General features: G+C 34.8%; 2 long non-coding RNA genes across 2 annotated transcripts; both read right to left on the reverse strand.

Moving 5' to 3' along the window:
• Positions 1-923: 923 nt before the first annotated feature.
• On the reverse strand, positions 924-4,704 carry LOC116404575. The gene is made up of 4 exons (XR_004217482.1): positions 2,561-4,704; positions 2,311-2,467; positions 1,768-1,825; positions 924-1,295 (listed from the first exon to the last, which is right to left on the reverse strand). It is a non-coding gene; the product is annotated as an uncharacterized LOC116404575 (long non-coding RNA).
• Positions 4,705-7,312: 2,608 nt separating this feature from the next.
• On the reverse strand, positions 7,313-9,984 carry LOC116404572. The gene is made up of 4 exons (XR_004217479.1): positions 9,041-9,984; positions 8,671-8,732; positions 8,075-8,136; positions 7,313-7,619 (listed from the first exon to the last, which is right to left on the reverse strand). It is a non-coding gene; the product is annotated as an uncharacterized LOC116404572 (long non-coding RNA).
• Between the last annotated feature and the right edge of the window lie 7 nt (positions 9,985-9,991).

Here is a 9,991-nt window from a genome sequence, read left to right on the forward strand (position 1 = left end):
ATCACAAATATATTTTGCTACATTTACAATTTTTAAAAGATATTGTTATATACTTAATTATTATTTATAAAACTGCTAATCCATTATACTTACCCTAAGTTAAATGAATAATGTCAAAAGTAAGTTTACTACGAAGGTAATTTGTGTGACCCTTTTATCCTAATGTAGGAAGTTTGTTCCACTCCATACCATTATTGAACTAAGAAGATTAAGTGTGTATTAGTATGTTTAAACAAGTATAATTATAGCAAATTCTATGAGTGATATATTTATATTAGCAATACAATATGTGTTACATATGCAAATATTTTGTATCTAATCGTTGTATTTGCAATTAACTCCATTAAAATATACAAATATAAACAGAACTCTTTAACCTGAGTTTAGCTAGGATCACAAACTACAAAAAGAAAGTATGGAATATATTTAATTTGTTTTTTTTTTCTTTGAAGAAAATTTGGTGTGTAGCACATTATATATTTTTCTTTCCTTTAAAAAACAGTATTGATCTTATAATATACGGCCTTGCACAATGTATTCACCATAAAGATCATATAATTGTAGAGATGTATAGAAGGTCTGATAAACAACATAAACGAAAAGTTCTAATCCTTGAAATTGTAAACATTACCCATATCCTACAATAAAAGTCACATCAACTTGATATTTGTTGAAATTTAACAAAAATGAAAAGAAAGCAACGATAAACCAATGACGATGGAAGAAGATACAGTTTTCAAACACAACCAGCTATCCAAATTATTCATAATATGGTATTAGAAAATATATTGCAATTTGTAACCTCATAAGTTTATAAACAGAGTCAAAATTAAAGGAAATTTTTTTATCAAGCTTATATTAGGACTTTATACTACTTATATGTAATTCTTAAGTTTTCTTCTTTTAGCTATAAAAGACACAAATTAAGAAAAAAAAATGACTTGATTGTCCATGTAAAGTTATGCCCCAACTTTTTTTCTTCTAACTTAAGAAAAGGAACACCAACAAATATCTATCCCCATAAACTAAAAAGCATAGGAAAATGATAGTAAAAGTAAAATCAACTTTTTCTGTTATCTTTTTCCTTCATTCATTTACTTCTAATTGAAAATAAACCAAAAGTCTAAAACCGATCAAATTATTGAAAACGAAAAAACAAGAAACATAACAGTGTGGAGAGGTAGTTATTATCAAGTATTTGATTTTGTTTAATAGATTCCAGTTGTGACAACCACAACAATTGTATGCATGAAGTTCATCATTCAAACAGATTCTGACAACAAATTTCAACACATCTGCAAGGCGAAAGAAGATAGGAATTAGGATAACAAGGTAATTAGAACACTGAAATAAATTTTAAAAATAATTTTAGTGCCGATTGCTACTATAAGCATAATTATCTGCTTGTATAATTGTCTTGCATGATCTGACAAATACATTATGGTAATTGTCTTGCATGATCTGACAAATACATTATGGTATTTGATATTCCATTCAGGTTGTATCTTGCATGTTACCAACAAAATCATGTGCTTAGTGATAAATTACTCTTAGACTGAGAAATACTCGAAAAAAATCAAGAGTAACAACTCTTAGTTTCCCAGAAAAATTGAAACAAAATCATGACAAACCAACAACAAGAACTTCATAAACTTGTCTGATGAAAGCAACTCAAGAACAGTCTCAATGCAGATCATACATGAGTTCTTTGCTAAATATTTCCAAAGGCTAAAAAGAGTTAAGGAAAAAAAGAAAAACAATAATTACCTGTAATTTTCGTTGGTTCATGATCTTCTCTTGTCATTCCCTCACTTTAATCTCATAACTGAAAAGGAAAAGAGGAGGGAGGGGTGATTAAACTCATGCATGTACATAATGTCGAAACCAGCAAAATTACCACCCTATTAACTATGAAAGTCTGGTTGTGGTCGAAGTAGGGTGAAAGTCAGTGTAGATTAGGATAGATGTCACCGTGAAGCTCACTGTCGGTTGGGGGAGAACATAAAAATTGACTTTTTTCTTTTATAACAGGCTGACTGACCTACAGGCTGGGGTGAACTGGCTGGCAAGGAGGAAGTGACATGCTACCACTAGGTTGTGTTAGGTGTGAACAATGGACAATGGTGGCTAGAAGTGAGGGAAGGGCTTTGTCAAAGGGTCGTGCAGGGCTGAACTCCAACTGTCCAATATTAGTTTGTTCGGTTACTTTATTTTGTTTCACCCATATCAATGTCTGCAAAAATTCCCACAATATATAGTATCAGACAGTTCTTATTTCACAATTTATAGTGAACTTATGGAATAGTTTACCTCTAGCATGATGACTATTGTAGTCGTAGAAAGTATGCATACGGCCCTGTGTTTCTGTTTGAGGAACACGTTGAACTCAATGAAAACCAGACTCTTATTTCGATTTACTGTAGACACGTTATCCTTTGATTTCTGTCACATAAGTTTCGTGTCCCCCCTTTTCAGCCAGAAAAGTAAACAACGAAAATTCTTCAATATATATACAGAAAGCACTAGGATATTGACTTCTGGGATGTCTGGAGGCACATACCTTAGAACTTGAAACAGGGAAAAACTTCCATGAATTCCGCTCACTGTATTTCTGGTACATACGGACATGTTATATAATTGGAAAAAATGAGTTAGAGAAGAAGAAACGACAATGTAGAAAAATGTATTTGAGAAAAGAATGGGGTAAAATCAAAGCAGGACAGGAACGGAAGAGACATCAGAGTTTGGACTATGTAACTTTTAAGTTTTACAAAGCCTAACTATCCTATTCACTGTTCAATTTTCTATACACTTATAAGGCCTAAATTGTTGGTAAGAAAAGATTGGAGCATAGGTCACCTCTAATGGATTGATGAGAAAATTCAAAATTTAACATCTTAGTCGTATCTTTTGAATAAAAATAAAAATAAAGCCCATCTTAGTTGTAATTATGTAAAAAAAAAAAAAAGACAATTAATGTGATTATTCATGAATTGATTTGGGTGGGCTATTTCAAGATAAAAGTATCAAACAAAAGACTAGAATGGGTTATTTAGTTATGTAATCATAACTGCCATTTCTCCTCCATAAGAAAAACAAACAATTTCTCTAAATTTCATCTATATATATATGTACTTATCAAATGAATCATATCAATAAGGACGGGAAACAACAAAGAAAAATTAAAATGGCCAATAACTCTTGTCTCATTATTATCTCTCTCGTTGGAGTTCTTTCGTTCACTATCATTTCAAATGTGGCATCATCTAATGACGTCGTTTCCACCATCTGTCCAAAAACCTCAAATCCACAATTTTGTTCAAGTGTGTTGAAATCTGCAGGCACTACAAATCTAAAAGGCTTGGCTGTATACACCTTAAACCTTGCTCGTACAAATGCTGAAAAATCTTTGACTCTAGCCAACTCACTAGCAAAAACCGCCACCAATCCTCAACTTAAGCAACGATATTCGTCTTGTGCTGAGAGCTATGATGAAGCTATTGGTGACATAGAAAATGCCCAAAAGGACTTGGCACTTGGGGACTTTACTGGTGTCAATATTGTAACTTCTGGTGCCATGACTAATATTGGTGACTGTCAGGATAAGTTCGCACAGCCGCCTAAGGATACATCGTTGCTTTTGAAGAATGGCAAGACTCTAAATGATATATGCAGCATTATTTTGGTTATATCCAATCTTCTTTGAAGGCTATGTACTTGAAGATTTTAATCAATAAATAAAATGAAGTTTAATTTTTAAAATAATAACATTACAGTGGGATGGTGATCGGAATTGATTACTTTGGTTAAAATTTAAAATTAGATAAAAAAAATCAATTAATAGATAATTCCAACTAATCAAAATAACTAAATAAAAGACGAGATTTGAAAATATAATATCCTAATAGACACTAATAGACTTATATTAATAGATAATTTCCTGCCGATGAAAAATTACTAAAGTTGTACTATATTTTATAAATATTTTAAAACATTACATAAACACTAATTAAAGTTGGGTTTAGTAGCAAAAAGTTACAAATTTATGGACACCTTCTTTTAGGGGAAAAAATACAGAGTAATATTACCTTGACATGATGTAAACTAAATTTTCAGCGTTGAAATCTCTACTATATTAAATGCGCTCGTGGAGAAAAAAATTATATACATCTATTTTATTCTTAAATTGTCGAAAAAAATTTATATTACTTTTTGTGATCTAACGTAGTTGTGACTTTTCTATTGTAAGTGTCCATTTTAATGTTTGGAAAGAAGATTTTTCCAATTTTTTAGTTTACAAAATAAAGTTCTATATTTTAAAAAATAAAACCTTATGTCGAATATGTGTAACTAATATTGATAGGATGTGACTAGTTGATCTTCGAGATACGATGCATTCTGTTTAGAGTGGAGATGGTTGCACACACATCAAATTGGTGCATTGATTCCTCCAAACTTACATGTAAAATGTACGTGTAAAAGAAAAACAAAATAAACTCTTGCAGTTACACATTAGAAAAAAAAAACGTCACGAAATCCCAAAGTTCAAAAGAAAACAAACACACACAAAAGGGGATTTAATTGATTCAAAGTAGTAACGAATTAATGGTGAAAAATTGCATCATTTCTTGTGATTTCACATTGACATATTAGAATAAAAAATTATCGTATTCTATATATTACAATATTGGATCAAATATTAATACATTAATTCAATTATTTAATTACTACAACAATGAATTTCTTTTTCTTTTTTAAATAATAATTTTACCATTAATATTGTATAATATTTGTTTATTATATGCTAAAGCATATTTAAAAATTAAATAGAATTAAGATATTTCACGTGAATATGTGCACGTGTTTCAATTGAAAAGATTGAAACAATAGTCACAAATGATTTTTTCATAAAACAAAACATTTGTAACCAAATCTAAATATGCACTTTCATAATAAAGGACCAAAACTCATATTGCGTAGAATTGAGCATGGTTTAAATGAAATTATTAAGAAAATACTTACACTTCACACCAGGTTTTTTGGCAACATATATAGTGAGAAAATTCAAAATTTACCCTCTTACTTGTATCTTTTCAATAAAAAAGTGCATCTTAGTTGTAATTATGTCAAAATAAAATAAAAAAAAGAACCCGTCAATTAACATGGTTATTCATTAATTGATTTGGGTGAACTTTTTGAAGATAAAAATTCCCTATTCTGGTGGTTGAGGAGCTTTTCGATGAATTAAATGGAGCAAACTGGTTTTCAAAGATTGATTTAAAGGCGGGGTTCCATCAGATCAAAATGTGTGGAGAAGACATCGAAAAAACAGCATTTCGAACACATGATGGACACTATGAATTTATGGTTATGGCATTCGGCTTAACTAATGCCACATCCACTTTCCAAGCTCTAATGAACTCAATATTTAAACCATTTTTGCAGAAGTTCATATTAGTATTTTTCGACGACATACTAATCTACAGTGAGAACTTGGAAAATCATCTGAAGCACATTGGGTTAGCATTGGAAATCCTGAGAAAGAATGAGTTATATGCAAACCAGAAGAAGTGCAGCTTCGCGCAAGAACGTATTGATTATTTGGGTCATATCATTTCAGGACAAGAAGTTGAAGTGAACCCCGAGAAAATCAGAGCAATCAGGGAATGGCCTATACCCAGTAATATAAGAGAGGTACGAGGATTACTAGGCCTCACCTGTTACTAAAGAAAGTTCGTTCAGCACTATGGCTTCATTGTCGCACCATTGACTCAACTACTTGGGAAAGGGGGACTCCAGTGGACTGAGGAGTCTAAGGAGGCATTCCAACAACTACAGAATGCCATGATGACCCTGCCCGTTTTGGTGTTGCCTGATTTCAATGCCACCTTTGAAATGGAAACAGATGCATCGAGATATAGGGTAGGAGTCGTACTCGTCCAAGCCAAGCGCCCCATAGCATACTTTAGCCATACGTTAGCCTTAAGAGATAGGGCCAAGCCTGTATATGAAAGGGAATTAATGGCAGTAATCTTGTGCAACGATGGCGACCATATCAAAGAAAATTTATTGTGAAGACCGATCAGAAATCCTTGAAGTTCTTATTACAACAAAGAGTGATACAGCTTCAGTATCAGAAATGGGTAGCGAAGCTAACGGGATACTCATTTGAGGTGGTCTACAAACCCGGCTTGGAGAATAAAGCAGCAGACGCCTTGTCTTGGATGCCTCCTACAGTTAACCTCGGTAGCATAACAGCTCCTACATTGGTTGACATTCTGGTGATTAAAAAGGAAGTCGAAGCGGATGAAAAGTTGAGCAAAATAATGGAAGAGCTACAAGCAATGGAAGAAGGAACAGAGGGTAAATTCTCCATCCGAAAAGGTATGTTAAGATATAAGGATAAGTTTGTGCTGTCCAAAACATCTACATTGATACCCACAATCCTACATACTTACCATGATTCGGTACTTGGAGACCATTCTGGATTTTTACGCACATACAAACGACAAACTGGTGAGCTATATTGGGAAGGAATGAAGGCGGATGTTGAGAAGTATTGTGAGGAATGTGTAATATGTCAGAAGAACAACTCCCTAGCACTATCCCCCACCGGACTGCTGCTGTCCCTGGACAGTCCAAACAATATTTGGAGCGATATATCTATGGACTTTATCGAGGGCTTACCAAGATCGAATGGTTTCGAAGTCATCTTTGTAGTGGTGGACAGATTCAGCAAATATATTTGTTAAGGAGATTGTCCGACTTCATGGCTTTCCCAAATCGATAGTGTCCGACCGAGATAAGGTATTCTTGAGCAACTTTTGGCAAGAAATGTTCAAAATGGCAGGCACCCGATTAAATCGAAGCACCGCTTATCACCCTCAGTCGGATGGGAAAACTGAGGTGGTTAATAGGGGAGTGGAGACGTATCTGCGATGTTTTTGTGGAGAACGGCCTAAGGAATGGTCAAAATGGATACATTGGGCTGAATATTGGTACAACACTACTTTTTAGAGATCCGTAGGGGTCACTCCATTTCAGGCTATCTATGGACGTATGCCACCACCATTGATGTTTTATGGTGACCGGGACACTCCAAACACTACCTTAAACGAATAGCTCAAGGCATGAGTTGAAATTCTGGGAGTCCTAAAAGAACACTAATTCGTCGCACAGGACAAGATGAAAAATAACGTAGACTTGAAGCGTCATGATGTGGAGTATGCAGTTGGCGATATGGTCTTCCTGAAGATTAGGCCCTATAGACAGATCTCATTACGACAAAAGAAAAATGAGAAACTATCCCCAAGTTCTTTGGGCCTTATACGATTGTGGAACGCATCATACTGGTTGCGTATAAGCTAGAGTTGCCAGCATCCGCTTCCATCCATCCAGTGTTTCATGTGTCCCAACTCAAAAAAATGGTTGGTGATCATCAACTTGTACAGACAGACATGCTGCCTTACGTTACTGAAACTCATGAGTGGAAATCTATACCGGAGGAAATATCTGGGTACTCGAAGAATAAAAGAGGAAGCTGTGAGGTTTTGATTAAATGGCAAGGTCTCCCTCCTCATGAGGCAACGTGGGAAGATTATGACAAGCTCCAGTACAGCCTAGAAGCAAAAAGAAAGGCGTTAAACATAACACAGGCCGGCAAAATCATACTCAGAACAGAATATATTCTATACTGACATTATTTTAGATATGCTCAGAATCATGCTTCTGCCTCAAAAAGTCAAAATAAGCTAGAGAGAGAGAGAAAGAAAAAGAGAGATGAACAAAAGGATTTTGGAACTTCCTCTTTGTGAGTGTGTGTGTGTGGCAGCTGTAAATTAATTTCCTATGAGTTTCCTTAACACCCAAATGTTGTAGGGTCAAGCGGATTATCCCGTGAGATTAGTCGAGGGTGTGTGAGCTGGCCTAGACACTCACAAATATCAAGAAAAAGAAAACCTTGCCACCCATCCACTTTGCAACAAAGATTCATGAAATTAAGGGGTAAAAGGAAAAAGGTATAGAAGCGGATAGCATCTTGGCTTCTTATTAAAATGGAATAGTGTAACCAGACCTGGAATTTGTAAAGCATCCATCCCAGGTAATTCTTCCAATTTCAATCCTCCAACCCTCTTCCTAACACAAGTAAATTAGAGACAACTTATCAAATAGAAGACCAACAGTCAACATAGGAATAAAAGTGCACATTATCATGAGGTATGAACAAATAAATTAAAGATGTACATAAGTCGCTAAAATCATACTCAGAACAGAATATATTCTATACTGACATTATTTTAGATATGCTCAAAATCATGCTTTTGCCTCAAAAAGTCAAAATAAGTTAGAGAGAGAGAGAGAGAGAGAAAGAGAGATGTACCAAAGGATTTTGGAACTTCCTCTTTGTGAGTGTGTGTGTGTGTGGCAGCTGTAAATTAATTTCCTATGAGTTTCCTTAACACCCAAATGTTGTAGGGTCAAGCGGATTATACCGTGAGATTAGTCGAGGGTGTGTGAGCTTGCCTAGACACTCACAAATATCAAGAAAAAGAAAAACTTGCCACCCATCCAATTTGGAACAAAGATTCATGAAATTAAGGGGTAAAAGAAAAAGGTATAGAAGCGGATAGCATCTTGGCTTCTTATTAAAATGGAATAGTGTAACCAGACCTGGAATTTGTAAAGCATCCATCCCAGATAATTCTTCCAATTTCAATCCTCCAACCCTCTTCCTAACACAATTAAATTAGAGACAACTTATCAAATAGAAGACCAACAGCCAACATAGGAATAAAAGTGCACATTATCATGAGGTATGAACAAATAAATTAAAGATGTACATAAGTCGCTAACATCATACTCAAAGCAGAATATATTCTATACGGACATTATTTTAGATATGCTCAGAATCATGCTTCTGCCTCAAGAAGTCCAAATAAGCTAGAGAGAGAGAGAGAGAAAGAGAGATGAAAACAAAAGGATTTTGGAACTTCCTCTTTGTGAGTGTGTGAGTGTGTGTGTGGCAGCTGTTGTGGGGCACCTATTCAACTTATACTGAGACAGTCTTGAAGCAAATAACTCCAATTCTTGGGGATCAACAATTCTTTCCTGTTCTGCCGTCCAGACACGTACTACTCCATCTAAACAAGCTGTGACAATATCTCCATTTTCCAAAAACTTGGCATCCCAAACGCAACCAGGATGCTCAATGCTCTAGACACAAATTCCATCTGCAACAAAATAATCCAACTTCGTGATACTAAAATGCTATTAGGGTTTAGGGTTTATAAATAATTATAGTATAATAAACATAATTCAAATTTAAAAATCAAGCTACAAAAAAAAAAAAAAAACCCACTCTCTTAAAGAAATTCAATTCAACACATAAACTTCAGCCAACTTCAACACCCCTTCAGGGCTTCACCAGTCCTTCGCCTTTCCACTAAAAGTTAGTCATCTCTTCCCAACCAAATGCTCCATCAAACAGACTTCAAATAGATAGAGAAACATTTCTCATAAATACATGAAAGGTTCAACTCACAAACTCGGTTTGGCCACAGTGAAGGATCTTAAACGAAGCTCAGTATCTCATAATTATGATAGAACACCACAGCAGTGTTCGTATATGTTGATATAATATGAAAACTTACACAAATTATTGAGACTCTTCGTGGATCAATAGAGTATTGATCGCGATTACAGATTCAAAGCAAAAATTACTCAAACTAATAGCAACCAAATAAAAGACTCAAGAACAATTCAAAGATGAACTTGGACCCTCTGCTTTCCCTCTCTCAAGGAGTAATGCAGATTTCCTTCCTCAAAGTTCCATACCCCTTCCCTCTGTAGCTTCCTTTCTTTTATCTCTTTCCTCTAACTCCCGGCCCTACCAAAGTGGTCCCCCCTGGTAGGTTCTTGTTTCACCTGCAAAAGATTCAACCCACACCCACACCCACACAAATACACAGAATATTTCCAGCACACTCACAAA

The sequence above is a fragment of the Cucumis sativus genome, chromosome 6, assembly GCF_000004075.3.
Source record: "Cucumis sativus cultivar 9930 chromosome 6, Cucumber_9930_V3, whole genome shotgun sequence".
NCBI lineage: Eukaryota > Viridiplantae > Streptophyta > Magnoliopsida > Cucurbitales > Cucurbitaceae > Cucumis > Cucumis sativus.